Source organism: Felis catus, chromosome C2, assembly GCF_018350175.1.
Source record: "Felis catus isolate Fca126 chromosome C2, F.catus_Fca126_mat1.0, whole genome shotgun sequence".
NCBI classification, from domain to species: domain Eukaryota; kingdom Metazoa; phylum Chordata; class Mammalia; order Carnivora; family Felidae; genus Felis; species Felis catus.
This window is the reverse complement of record NC_058376.1, coordinates 56,507,885-56,522,100: the sequence shown is the minus strand read 5'-3', so window position 1 is coordinate 56,522,100 and position 14,216 is coordinate 56,507,885. Positions and strand designations below refer to the sequence as shown.

Genomic DNA, 14,216 nt, shown 5'->3' with positions numbered 1-14,216 from the left:
CACATGTCAGTGGATGAAGATTACAGGTTCTGACATTCATTATTGCAATATTACAATTCATACATTAAAGCACCATTTCTCTGTGTGTCATGAATCTCCTGTGTATTGTGTACTCTCTCCTGGAAAAAGACTGGTTTTGTTTTTCAAATGAGATGTCAGCTTGCAGGCTCTGGGGCTCCTACTTGCATCTGACCTGGTGCACCCCACCACCACCACCACTAATCAGCAGATGGATCTTGTCTGAGTCAAGTATATTAGTGAACAAGTGCAAAAAGTGGAACATGAACCTGCTCAAGGAACACATACACTCTGTAAAACAGGATATATTTATTCGTAAAAAAAGAAAAAACAAAAAAGACTTCTTTCTTCTTTAATATCTCCAATGTGGAAGGAAGTTCAAAGTGGAGATTTTAGGGATTTTAGGAAGATCCTGAATTCACCTCTTTCCACAGACACAACAAATGTACAGCTAGTTTGGAACAATTCCTTCTAAAAATTCATTACCTCAATACCTGCTCCACCAATAAATAAATAAATAAATAAATAAATAAATAAATAAATAAATAAATAAAAGGACCATATCAAGACAGGTAGGAGAGGCATTGACATGACCCTACCCCAGGCACTGACAGATAATAGATTTAAAAAAAAAAAAAAAGATGTGCTATATATATATATATAATGGAATAGTACTCAGCCATAAAAAAGAATGAAATTTTGCCATCTGTAACAACATGATGGACCTAGAGGGTACTATGCTAAGTGAAATAAGACAGAAAAAGACAACTATCATAATTTCACTTAAATGTAGAATCTGAAAAGCAAAACAAATGAACACAGTGAAACAAAACCAGACTCACAGAGAATAGACTGATGGCTGCCAAGGGAAAGGAGGTCTGTGGGGAAGGTAAAATGGGTGAAGGGGATCAAAAGATACAAACTTTCAGTTATAAAATAAGTAAGTCATCAGGATGTACAGCACATAGAATACAGACAATGTGGTCATTTTGTAGTTTATATAAATATCAAATCACTATGTTGTATACCTGAAACTAATATTACATGACAATTGCACATCAATAAAAAATATTTTTTCAATATTAAAAACTAATAGGGACACCTGGGGGGCTTAGTCAGTTCAGCATCCGACTCTTGATTCCAGCTCAGGTCATGATCTCATGGTTCATGAGATGGAACCTCGTGCTGGGCTCTGTGCTTGGAGCGTGGAGCCTGCTTAGGATTCTCTCTCTCCCTCTCTGTGCCTCTCTCTCACTCTCAAAATAAATAAACATTTTTTAATTAAATAAAAAATAAAAACAGTTGCTACTAATGGCATTGAGTATTCAAAAAAGAAAAAAAAGACCAGAATCATTTTGCATTTTGGTGTTGAAGGAAACCAGTACTCTTTTGTTGTTGTTATAGTTAAGTGAAGCCTGAAAGGAACATGCAGAGAGGGAGATGAAGCTGAGCTATGTCAACCTAGCAGGCAAAAGCACCTATGAACAAGCCCAATGCCAACTTCAACGATGATTTGTCAGGTATGATTAAAACCTGAATTAAGCAATCCTCATTAGAACCTCAGAAGGATGAATTATGCTGCATAAATAGATTACTCATTGCCTGATAGAAACACTGGCACCACACACCCTGCTAGTAACTTTCAATTACATTGATAAATGAGAAGTTAAACTGTAATTTTTTTAGCACTATCCATTTTGCCTCTAATATCCTGCCACTTCTGTTTTTATTGTGATTGAAAAAAGAGCCTGCAATGAAACAGTCATCTAGATTAGTGTCACACTCCAGACCAGGAGATAATGGGGGGGGGGTGGTGGTTAGACTTATGGCAGGAAAAGGGGTGCCAAGAAGAGTGAAAAGTGTTCTTTATATATCTCCAATGCCGCCCCAGATACTTATTAAGGTCGTATAATAAGTGCATTCAGGACCTCTCTTCACCCATATTATGGGATAAGATAGTAATGACAGTGTCTTGAAAGTGTACTGGAAAATTTAATCTCATAGGTCAGGGACTAGATTTGTTAACCAGCCACCAAGTCAATACATTTCATTTGCCACAGTTAATCTTTATAATATTTCAAAAACAGAGAAGACAGTAAAAACACTTAGCATGTAGGTCACCATTTCCTCTTCTCAGCTGTTTATAAGCCTCAATTAAATTTATATTCCATTTCATACTTTTGGTTCCTGCCATACAGTCATTTTTCCTATTATGCAGACTGTGAAAAATTGGATTAGGTGTTGTGGGAAAGAGGGAGGGCATCAAAATAAAGATAGTTGTATTTTCCAAATGAAACTGGGAGTTCTTGCTCCAACTTTGAGGCCCATCTTGGCATGGGGATGCACTCAATCAAAAAACATCCAATTTCTCAACAACTTGAAAAGAAGTAAGCATATACTTTAATTTCTGGAGAGGCAAAAAAGGAATAACTGTATCTAACGACTCACACAAAAGACTTCTTAAAATCCCTTTTGCCCACATCTGCCTCTTCCTGAATTACTGCTCCCTGAAGGGGCTGTTAACACTCTTCTAACCCATACCTCAAAATTCCTCCGAACTTTCTCTCACTTTCACTACGCCATCTCTTGTTTCTTGTTGCCCTCTTCTTGCCTTCTGGACCTTTCCCTCTCTTCCAAGCCTAGGTGCAGGCCCAGAATGGAAATTAAGTTTGTGCAGCCTCCTCCAGTTGTCTTCTCCATGCATTACTTCCATCAGACAATATATAACCATGTTCCAAGTAGCATAAGGAATCTTCCTGATAGTAGAAGAGAAAGGAGCTGATTACTTACTTTGTAATATTTTTAATACAGTTCTATTTATCAAGGGTCTAAGGAGACTTTTCAAAAAAAAAAAAAAGAAAAGAAAAAAAAGAATTGCCAGAAATTTCACTGACAATGGTTTCAGCTGTTAAAGGTTTAAAGGAAAATTCCTCTTAGCTTTTTCACCTTACCCATAGCAATTTTATGCCAGCTTAGATCAAGGCTTTTGGAACCTTCCCCCTTTTATATAAAAGAACTTCAAGTTGAGAGGAAAGAAATGTGAGGGGAAATTCTTAGCACAGAGTTCCAGTGAAGAAAGGGAAAAAAACAAGAGGAATGAGATTTTAGGCAAGAAAGCATTGAAGACAAACTATATACATCAAAGGTAGCGTGAAGCCTGGAGAAGGGAGAGAGCCCATAAAGAAATAAAAGAAAGGGGCGCCTGGGTGGCGCAGTCGGTTAAGCGTCCGACTTCAGCCAGGTCACGATCTCGCGGTCCGTGAGTTCGAGCCCCGCGTCAGGCTCTGGGCTGATGGCTCGGAGCCTGGAGCCTGTTTCCGATTCTCTGTCTTCCTCTCTCTCTGCCCCTCCCCCATTCATGCTCTGTCTCTCTCTGTCCCAAAAATAAGTTAAAAAAAAAAAGAAAAGAAATAAAAGAAAGCTACAACCATTAAGCCCCAAATCCTGAACTGGAGTCCTGTTCTCCCATTTGTATTTAGGAAACTCACCTCCCTAGGACTTCATTACTCCTCTATAAAATTTGGGAGAAGGAGGGAATTTGACTAAAGGATCTGAAAGGCCCACATCCCATAATTTATGAATACTTCTTCAACTCACCTGCCTCCCAGCCACCCTCGCCACTGTTTTAACCTTCAGGACTTTAACTATGCTCTTGCCTACAGTCTCAAGATGTGCTGTGTTGTGTTTGCTTTACGCTCTGTGCACACTTCAGTAGTCCCCGAATGTGTGTGCATTATCTCCATTATTAAATTCATCATCTACAACAACAAAAAAGTATCTTAATTACCTGATTGATTACGATGCTATACTAAGTTTGCAGAATAATGACCTCGTAGGAGTTGACAAATTAAGATAAATGAAGCTGCCATGAAGGCAGCTCCGCATACCAAGAACGAATAAAAGCATTGAGTGAAAATATATATGACCAATAAGGTGTAAGCGGTGGGAGTGTTCATCCGTGAGCTATTTTACCTATTAACATTTCTATATCTAATGGATAATCTCTTTTGAGACAGTCACCTAGAGAAAAACATCTGCAGCTGCTAGAACTGTCCAGCAGTCACACACAAAACCCAGAAGCATTTCTGCACTGTCCCTCCTTAACTCCATTTCCTGAGTATGGAACTTACTGACTTTCTGGGGTGTTCTTTTTTTGGTTTTGTTTTGTTTTAATTTTTTTTATTTGAGTATATTGACATTCAATGCTACATCAGTTTTAGAGGTAACAACATGGTGACTGGACAAGTTTACACATTATGCTACTATGCTCACCACAAGGGCAGCTACAGGAACTCATTGACTTTCTTATCTAGCTTACTCACAAGACTTGGTGTCAAATGATCTTAGTCTAGTCTCAGGATAGGGATGAACACCATGCTTCCAGCTCTGAAGGAAATTCCTGATCATGGTGTCTCCCCTGCCAGGTAAATATAATCAAAGGAAGAAGTACTATTTAGTATCTAATTTTCCAAGGTGAATACTTTAAAAAGAACAATACTCATTTGGAAATAAAACTTTTGGATAAAGAAAAATATCAGGTTATTTTTAGTCATACACTCAATATGTCAAGTTCATCTTGGGAGTAAGGAACACTTCGGTAATAAGAAAATGCTTTATATGAGGCCTCGGAGGCACTGAGATAAGATGTCATCGTTTGCAGAGAAGGATTTCGCTCACTGCTCAGCTCACTGTGGGGCGCTAAATCAATGTTGTTATGTGTTTGACTGAACAAGATGCAAATCTTATTTACATTTGACAGAAAACTGAGCATAAATCATTGAGTTATTTGCAAGAGGTTGAGCCAAAGATAAGCTGAAACTTTTTAAATTGCTAGTTCTATTCTAACACTTCTGACATCTGGAATCAGGACAGTTTTTCTAATAAATTAAATTTTTGTTATTGTGATAGTTTAGTGAAGAAAAATCTAGTAAATAAAATGGTAAGGAGAAAAATTTTTGCTTCATACATCTCCTTGTTATCCTACAAATTCTTCTCAACTCTCCAGAATACTGAAGTAATACCTGAATAAAAATATTTGGGTGCATAATATTCATATGTACCCCAAATAAAACAATTTTATGTTGAGGGCCTGAGAGAATCTCTTAATCATCAAGTCCTACAGTGAGAAGAGAGGAGATTTCCCTTTTGAAGTGTTTCTGCACAAAGTTATTTATGTTGTTAAAATAACTCTACAAGGCTTTAAAAAGAAATTCAGCAGTTCTCTGATCCTTCTTCCACATATATATTCATACCTTCCTCCTCTGAAATTTCCATACCTCATGTCCTAAACTCAGAATCTCACTGACTCCACCTCCCCAGATAATCCACCTGTCTTTATTCAGGAGAAGGGAACAATGGGTACCTGACCTTGTGGGCTGAAGGGGAAAAACAGGGGTCGATTTCTTAAACAGCTTGTGCAATTATAATCCTCCTGTTTTTCAGTCCTGTTCCCTCTCCCTGTGTCAAAAACACCTCGTATCTCTGTGTGGTCCACCCTGCTTTGCTACTGAGATCCATCCCCTACCCAACTTAGATTCACCTTCCTTCAGTCTGATTTTAGCTTTCTTGTCATCTCCTCTACTGTGTCCCTTGCCATTGTGAATTCACAACTTAAAAAAGATCATATTATTCTCCTTTTATTGGGGTTTTAAGAGGAAGCATGGGTCAAAATGTGTATGCCATACTTAGCCAAAAATGTGAAGTTTTGTCTTCTACTCTAAATCCTTACATATTGGTAATTTGATAGTATATCTTCTGGAATTAAAAATAAAATTAACTCTATGAAGTCTGTGATTGTTCTTTCCCTATGAGAGGCTTTCTATAAGTTTTGTTTTTTGTTTTTGTTTTTTTGTTTTTTTGTTTTACTTTTCTGTTCTGTGGGCTAATTCTAAAATGGTTAAACTTGTTTAAGTTGGACTTCTGAACTGGTTCACCCTTCTGTACAATCCAAATAAATTAAAAATGATACTCAGCACAAATATTAATCAAGTAACCCATATAACAGTTATGAAAATCAAGCATCAGCTTTCTCTACAAAATGATTCAGGGTATACTTAGTGGAGGCAAACTTAAAAAAGGCCATAACAACTGTTTACTTGGCTGTCAGACTGATGCATATAAGGGCACTTGACACACAATTCTTTTTTTTTTTTTAATATATATTTATTTTGAGAAAGAGACAGCACAAGCAGGGGAGGGACAGAGAGGGAGTGAGAGAATTTTGAGCAGGCTCCACACATGGAGCCCCGACATGGGGCTCAATCCCACAACCATGAGATGAAGACCTAAGCTGAAATCAAGAGTTGGTCACTAAACCAACTGAGCCACCCAGGTGCCCCAAGACACAATTCTCAAGATGAACCTGCTGCTTTCAGTATTCTTTTTTCCCCTTTTAAATAAACAGTCTAACTTATTCATCAAAGCACAGCTCAAGTATTACTTCCTTTCTTTGGCCTCCTATTTTCCCTTCTATTTCCTTGGCAGAATAAATTACCCCAATACCTGAGCTCCTTTAATATTTTGTATATGCTTCCACTATTGTGTATAACACAGTGTTCTGAGACAATTTATTTTCTACACCTCCATTATGTTTTGAACTCCTCAAAGACAGAATCTGTGTTCTGTTCTTTTTGGTATCACCAGTAGCTAGGACACTACATAGAAGTTCAAAGGAGCATCAGTAAACAAGCTTGAACTTAATCACAATGAAGCAAATACACCTACTCCTTGAAAGCCCAGGGCTGCATAAGGAGAAGCAAGGATGGACATTCAATTCAAAGTCTACAATAAAGAAACTTTGTGTATTAATCCAATTTCTTCCCACTAAAACTACCTGAGGAAGGCATCATCTCTTTGACAGATGGAAGAATTGAGACTCATAAAACATGGTCAAGGTCAAAGCTAGTAACCATTAAAGTAAGAGCACTTGAACACTCATCTGGTTCCAAAATTCTTGTTTTTGTTTTTCATTTTAATACTTCATCCTTAACAGATTGGAGAATAAAACATGCAAAAAGAAACCATTTTTCATCTTGTTTTGCCAGATCTTAGTATATAATTGACTATAGTCTTCAAATACAAGTTATATACAAATGTTTCTTATTTTGACTTATTTTTACATTGTTCATTTCTGAGCCATTACATCTGCTGTGGTTAGTTAAGCCTGCTGTGAACTTGTATAGTCTGAGACTGCTATTACTTTAAACGACAGTTCTTAGTGCATGAAGATGATGCTCCCAACTGTTCTACCTTCAGGGAAGGAAGAAGGGCACAACCAATCCCTTGACCTGCATTCTCAACCACATATTGTACACCTGCAATTTTCATACTTTGGTAAGTGTGCCTATTGGGGCTTTGATTTTTTTGTGTTTCTAGAAAAGGAAAGTAAAATGTAGGACACATGCATAACACAATAAACCTTGTTGGACGCACACTTGGTACTATATACCTGGTCTCCTTTGGGCCCTAAATGTTGGCTACAATTCTCAGGTTTGAGTCCACATATCTGTTTCTCTATATCTAGATCTCCATATGCTTCACACTGACATGCTATGCAGTGTTTTATATCAATTCCTAATCCCTCTTCTTTAGGAAATCAGCCACTATTAATCAGTGTGGCCAAGAAAATTGTTTCCACTATGGACAATCTGATCTTTCTCCTTCTACACATTGCTGATAAAATTTCAGGTATCTCATAGATTCTTATGCCATATATGTCTATTGTCTCTGTGCCATGACTGGTAAGATAGCAGAACATAAATCCTTGGTATGGTCTATTCCCATACCTGTGGAGGACTTCGTATTCCACTCATTTGCAGCTTTTTACAGCAGCTTTATCCACTTGCCAAAGAATGCTCAGCTCATGCTCAGGGGAGTCTGGAGATGGCAGAGAGACGAATGTCTCAAGAGCAGCTCCCAACCGCTAACAAAGGGGAAGTTGGTAAATAAACAGCACAGTTTCTTCACTCCTCAGGGGAACAAATCAGAGCTGTGTCCTGCACAATCCAACAGGACTGAGCCCTGCTTTGTCACTGTGGGTAATCTTCTCCTTAGAACATTGGCTTCCTTCTCTTCTCTGCCTCACTTCCCGACTGGTGCTACCCGGGAACACTTCCCCCCTGAAATCCAGCCCCTATGCCTAAAGTAGATAATAGGCCACTTTAGAAATAGTGTTCACTAGTTGATACCATGGAGCCTTGTTTCCTCCACTATGCATAGAAGAACACCAGCTCCTAAGTCACATTGCACTAGGATTGGCTTCTGTTTATTTCCTCTGTCCATCAGTTCTCCCCAACTTGTGTGTGCTGTGACAAGGTCTGCACTCTGCATATTGTGGCAAAATTAGGGGCAGTTTAAAAATCTTGAGGCAAGAAGAGACATTATCCTGTCTGTGTCCAAGATGAAAATGGATTCCCTTCTACCCTGACCACTGGGGGAGCCTTTGCAGCTCCAATTACTCCTTCCTCTCCAAGCTGCTATCCATCTCTAAGGTTACTATTTAATCACACCATGTCATTGAGTATTTATCATCTTTTTCTTCTGGTAAGCTACACACACACACACACACACACACACACACACACACTTTTATTTTATTTAATAAATGTATTCATTTCTTACTGCTGCTATACAAATTATCATAAATTTAGTGGCTTAAAACAAAATGACTATCTTACAACTCTGGAGATCAGAAACCTGAAATGAGTCTCACAAGGCTAAAATCAAATTGTTGCCTGGGCTGCATTTCTTCTGGAGACATTAAGCGAAAACCAATTTTCTTGCCTTTCCCAGCTTCCAGAGGCTACTGACTTCCCTCCTTCCTTGGCCCCATTCCTCTGTCTTCAAAGCCAGCATTGTAAGGCTGAATTCTTATGTTGCCATCTTTCTGATTCTTTCTCTTCAGTTTCCCTATTCCACTTATAAGAACTCTTAGGATTAAATTGGGCCCGCCTGGTATCTCAAGGTCAGCTGACTAGCAACTTTAATTCCATCTGTGACCTTAATTGCCCTTGCCATATAACCTAGCATCATCACACTTTCTGGGGATTAAGATGTAGACATCTTTTGGGAGGAAAGGTAATATTGTACCTATCACAGTAAGTTTTTAAAGGTGCTAATTATGTTATCTACTGCTATTAGGCTTAAATTAAATTACTCTAGATATTACGTATAAGGATTACCTCACTCACTCTAAGAATAACATCTGCTCAAACACTGAATACTCTCCTTGTGAGCTGACAGTACCAGAAGCTGCCATGATTGAGAACTTGTGATGTGTCAAGTATCTGATACACTAAGTGATGATTAACAGCTACAGCATGGCCTTCAGAATCATACTGGTCTGGATCTGAATCAGTGCTTTGCCACCTACTAAGTGGATTTGACTTGGAACAAGTTGATTAACCCCTCTGAATCTTGTTCTATTGAGTGTTAAAGAAACAATACACCTCTTTCACAGTGATGAGTTGGTCACTTTATTAGTTTAATAGCAGATACCAGAATTCCTCATTGAAAGGGTTGTCATTTTTGGGAAAAAATGAGAATATTTGGTTATATATAGAATCACCACAAAACTCATTTTAATCTGTCCAAAATTACACCGAAATGACAGATTAAATAATTAGCAGGTTATTAACCCATAACATAGAGAATCAGAGAGAAGGAAACAATGAGAGGAATTATTTCAACAATATTAGAAAAAGAAAAAGTAGATGGAGGACTGATAAGTGACATGTCAGAATATAGAAAGTTAAAGCCTACATCACGTCACAGGACACCAAAACAGAAACCAGCCAGTGAACCTGACAATACACCTGCAAGCTCAGCTTCCAAAATCAGCACTACAAGAACAGGAATGAGTTGGAATGAACATGGAGAAATAGTTAAAGGCCTACACTCATAGCAAGTGGAGATACGGGACTTTCCCACCCAGATTCCCTTTCTTTCTCTGTGCACCCAGGCAACCTCAGCAATGTGAGAGGCAGGATATGTTTTCCTCTGGAGAAATGGGAGTCAATAAGGCCCCTACTGGGAACAACACTGAAAAAGGGGTGATTCGTGATACTGAAAAGGCAGGAATTATATATAAGTTCACATACTCAACTATAGGTTTCTCAGAACTCCATCCCTATCAGGAATTAAACTACAGAATTTTTGTGTAGAGTAACTAAACTTACACACACTAACGTTTGGGTGACACTCAATAAAATAACTGGCTCTATGCTCAAGGCCATGAGATGACAAGTCTATCCACCCTTAAACAGAACTTGATTGGAATTTTGGTGACATAATTTTTAATATAAATGAAACACCAAAAATTACCAGACGTTTGAGAAAAATCTCCAAAGTGAAAGATCAAAACAAACAGAAACAAACAAACAAGAGGATAAAGGCAATGATGAAGAAAGTTAACCCCACTCTCAAATGTTGAGAAACACTGGTCTTTCTATAAAACTAGAAAATGATGCATTGAAAACAGAACTGTCCTACAATTAAAAAAAAGAGCTCCTGAAAATTAAAGATATTATAACAGATTTTTCTAATCAAAAGTGGAGATGGAAGTTAAAGTTGAGAAATACAGGAAAATAAGCTAAAATGTAAAAATAAGATAAAATATAAAAAAGACATAATAACAAAAAGAGAACTTCACTCAGCTTTCCAGCATCTAACAGAAGTTCCAGAAAACCTGAATATAGAAATTATCAAAAAAATAATATTAGACTTCTCCGAACCGAAAGAAATAATCTTCCAGAAAGAGAGTGTTCAGGAATACCCAGAAAAGTAAGCAAAAAACGTCATTAGAAATTTTATCAAGAGGTAAGAGAAGATTCTAAAAGCGTACAGGATAACACACACACACACACACACACACACACTCACTCACTCACTCATACACACATCCTTGTAATATAATAGGCATCACAGGACATCAGCAACACTAGATACTCAATCACAGTGAAATCAAATATCTAACTTCCTATGCAAAATTATTTTTATCTAGTATTCCATACTAATTGTATCAGTCTTAAATGCAAACAAGAAAAGGCACACTGTAGGCTAAGAAAAATTAATTTTCTAAAGTACAGAAGAAAGTTCACTGAATCATTGGCAGGCTAGAAAAATAAGCTCAAGATCACAGTCCCAGTACCAAGGTCCAGAACCACAATGCAGAACCACTGTGATAGGGAAACTGTTCTATTTTATCCCTCCACCAACCATGCACTGGGATTCACTGCAACTACTCCTGCCACCAGCACTGATGACACCACCACCCCTGAATACCACATGCCTCTGAACTTTGACCAGAAAAATGGTTGCTTCCTATAAAATCCAAAGCTACTTGCTTCTGAAAGGAAACTTTGTACTGGTTTATCTCATAACATAACTACACCTATAGTTTCAAAGGAGAATGGTGAAAGTAGTATTCTGGCCTGTACCTTGGAAAGACAGAATTCACAAGGTAAAGAATCATGAAAATACAGGGAGATGTTTGAGTGATACTCAATGGCCACTATTCCAATCAAATGGTAGATGCACACTATTCTAGTTAAACTGTCAATCAAATGTGCAGGTAGCATAAATACATTTTCAGACATGCAAGGATTCAAATAAACTGCTATGTACCCTTTGTCAGAGAGATGCTGGAAGATGAGCTTCAGCAAAATAAGGGAATAAGCCAATAAACAGGAATACATGGCATCCTAGACATAGGACCAAACACTGAAGAAGACCGAAGGAAGCTCCAGGCTGGACATCTGTCCATGAGGCCTAGAGGGTAACCGCCTGAAGTTGAAGAAGGTAGAAGAAGGTTGATGGGGTTTTCACATGAAAAAATTTAGGGTAAGGAAATTAATTTGTTATCTTTTATATTTTAACATGTGAAAAAATATTAGTGTTGACAGCTTTATTGGAACTTTTTAAAAAATGGAAAATGGAGAACGTAACAACATAATAAAAATAGTAAAATAATACAGGCACCTGGGTGGTTCAGTCGGTTAAATGTCCGACTTCAGCTTAGGTCATGATCTCATGGTTTGTGAGTTTGAGCCCCACATCGGGCTCTGTGCTGACAGCTCAGAACCTGGAACCTGCTTTGGATGCTGTGTCTCCCTCTCTCTCTGCCCCTCCCCCACTCATGCTCTGTCCCTCTCTTTCTCAAAAATAAATAAACATTAAAAAAATTTTTTTAATAGTAAATAATAGAGTAACTTTGGGAAAGAAGAAGCATAGTATACTATTAGTCTCAACAGTAAATCGTATTTCACTACTCAATAATGTGGAAACTGAGTGGTGAGTTAATTAAATATGTGCTAAACTATACCTTGAGAACAGCATGAGGGAACACATATGTATGTGGGGGGTGGGGAGTCTGTGTTAAGAATGATAAATCCTGGGGCGCCTGGGTGGCTCAGACAGTTGAGCGTCCGACTTCAGCTCAGGTCATGATCTCACGGTTTGTGAGTTCGAGCCCTGTGTGTGGCTCTGTGCTGACAGCTCAGAGCCTGGAGCCTGCTTTGACTTCTGTGTCTCCCTCTCTCTCTCTGCCCCTCCCCGCCCCTGCTCACATTCTGCTTTCTCTCTCTCTTAAAAATAAACATTAAAAAAATGTTAAAGAGTGACAAATCCTGAATTACAAAACAGGAAGTCTAAATAACACTAAGATTGATAAATTAAGAAATACTAGTACAAATATAAATATTTATAAACAGTTGAAATTGTAGAATAAACCTGTAAAAGAGATGAAGTTGATATATTAGGAGAGCAGGACTTGAGAATGAGGAAGTATAGGAGAGGAGACTACATTTTATTCAAAATACACTCTTTAGACCTATTTGACTTTTAATTATGTGAATGCAGTACATTGATAAATATAGGATTGTTTTCAAAAAAGAAATCTACCTTGGCAACTAATAATGTAGAAAGTGGGATCTCAAGAGTCTGAATATCATATACCAAAACTAAAAAAAGGATATTTAGTTTTGCATGATAGAAGACAATGAATTTGAAGTTCCCCAAAAATTCTAAGCAGAAAGTAAGTAAAAAGAAGGAGGTAGGGGAGAGAAATTATTGGCAGTAGCCAGCAAAAAGGTGAAATTTCTCACCACACATTATAGAATACTTTCATACTACAAAACCATCAGGACTCATAAATGATTGGTGTGAGTAATCTCTGCAAGGAGACTGAAGAAGAACTTGTCATTCTTTCAAACATAGTTTGTATCCAATGCAGAAAGATCCAGTGGGTTGAGTTAACGCTTAGAGAATACTCCTTGAAAGTCAGTGGAAAACCTAGAAGGATTTTAGATTTACAGATTTGATTTTTCTTGGAACTTAAGCAAGGTACCCAACTAATAACTGATTTATTATGAATCACACATAAAACAATGTATCTGATAAGCTTATCACACTGCTGGCACATAGCAAGCGTTTTGTTTAACATAAATGCTATATATAATCTCCTGTAATCTTCACAACAACCCTTTAAGGTATGCAATAATAATTCCATGCTTCCCAATGAGAAAAAAAAAAAAACTCAGAGATGATTTTTTCATGATCACACAGACAGTTCATTGTCAAAGGTCTTTGTACAATGACAACAGAATTATCCAGTTCTTCCTCAGGTAGAGGTAGAACCGCACATGCTAAACAGATCATTGGCAACTTACTCTCTGTGTACTATTTTTAAATGAGTATGGCAAAAAGATGAGGAAATATATTCCCTTTTGCTTTGAAACCTCAGATGCTCTAAACTAACCTTAAACAGATTGACTAGGAAAAAACTGAGTAGGAGTGGAAATGATCGTGATAATGTAGAGAAATTTTTAAATATGTCCATATTTTGTGGAGGAGAGTTGTTTTGTTTTGTTTTCTAACGACAGCTTTTTGTGGGCGGTAACTTATATCTTTACCCTGTTTTAAGAAACTCACTGCCCAAATCACTTAATGTATTAGATCATGAATGTTATTCTGATTCCGTTAAGAACACTAGATCTTCAACTACAGAAATAGAAATTCTGAAATACCAACTAAAATTAACAAATTAAAAAACTGTCATTCAAGTATATTATTTAGAAAGATGCCAGAAAATGTCATTTGGACATGACTCGTCAGTACCATCAATCACTGACAGACATGTTGAATAGGTTATATATACCCTGACAGAATCTTTTGGTGTCTACTGTCCCAATATACTGAATTTT

At 37.5% G+C, this 14,216-nt stretch overlaps 1 long non-coding RNA gene across 7 annotated transcripts in view; it reads right to left on the bottom strand.

Moving 5' to 3' along the window:
* LOC123379948 overlaps window positions 1-14,216 on the bottom strand; it is a 341,728-nt gene that overhangs the window by 200,502 nt on the left and 127,010 nt on the right. For 6 of the 7 annotated variants that reach the window (XR_006585048.1, XR_006585045.1, XR_006585047.1 and 3 more), the window contains 2 exons: window positions 3,616-3,776; window positions 2,560-2,774 (listed from right to left, as the gene is read on the bottom strand). This is a non-coding gene — a long non-coding RNA (uncharacterized LOC123379948). The remainder of the gene's footprint in view (window positions 1-2,559; window positions 2,775-3,615; window positions 3,777-14,216) is intronic. The other variant, XR_006585044.1, reaches the window with a different exon arrangement.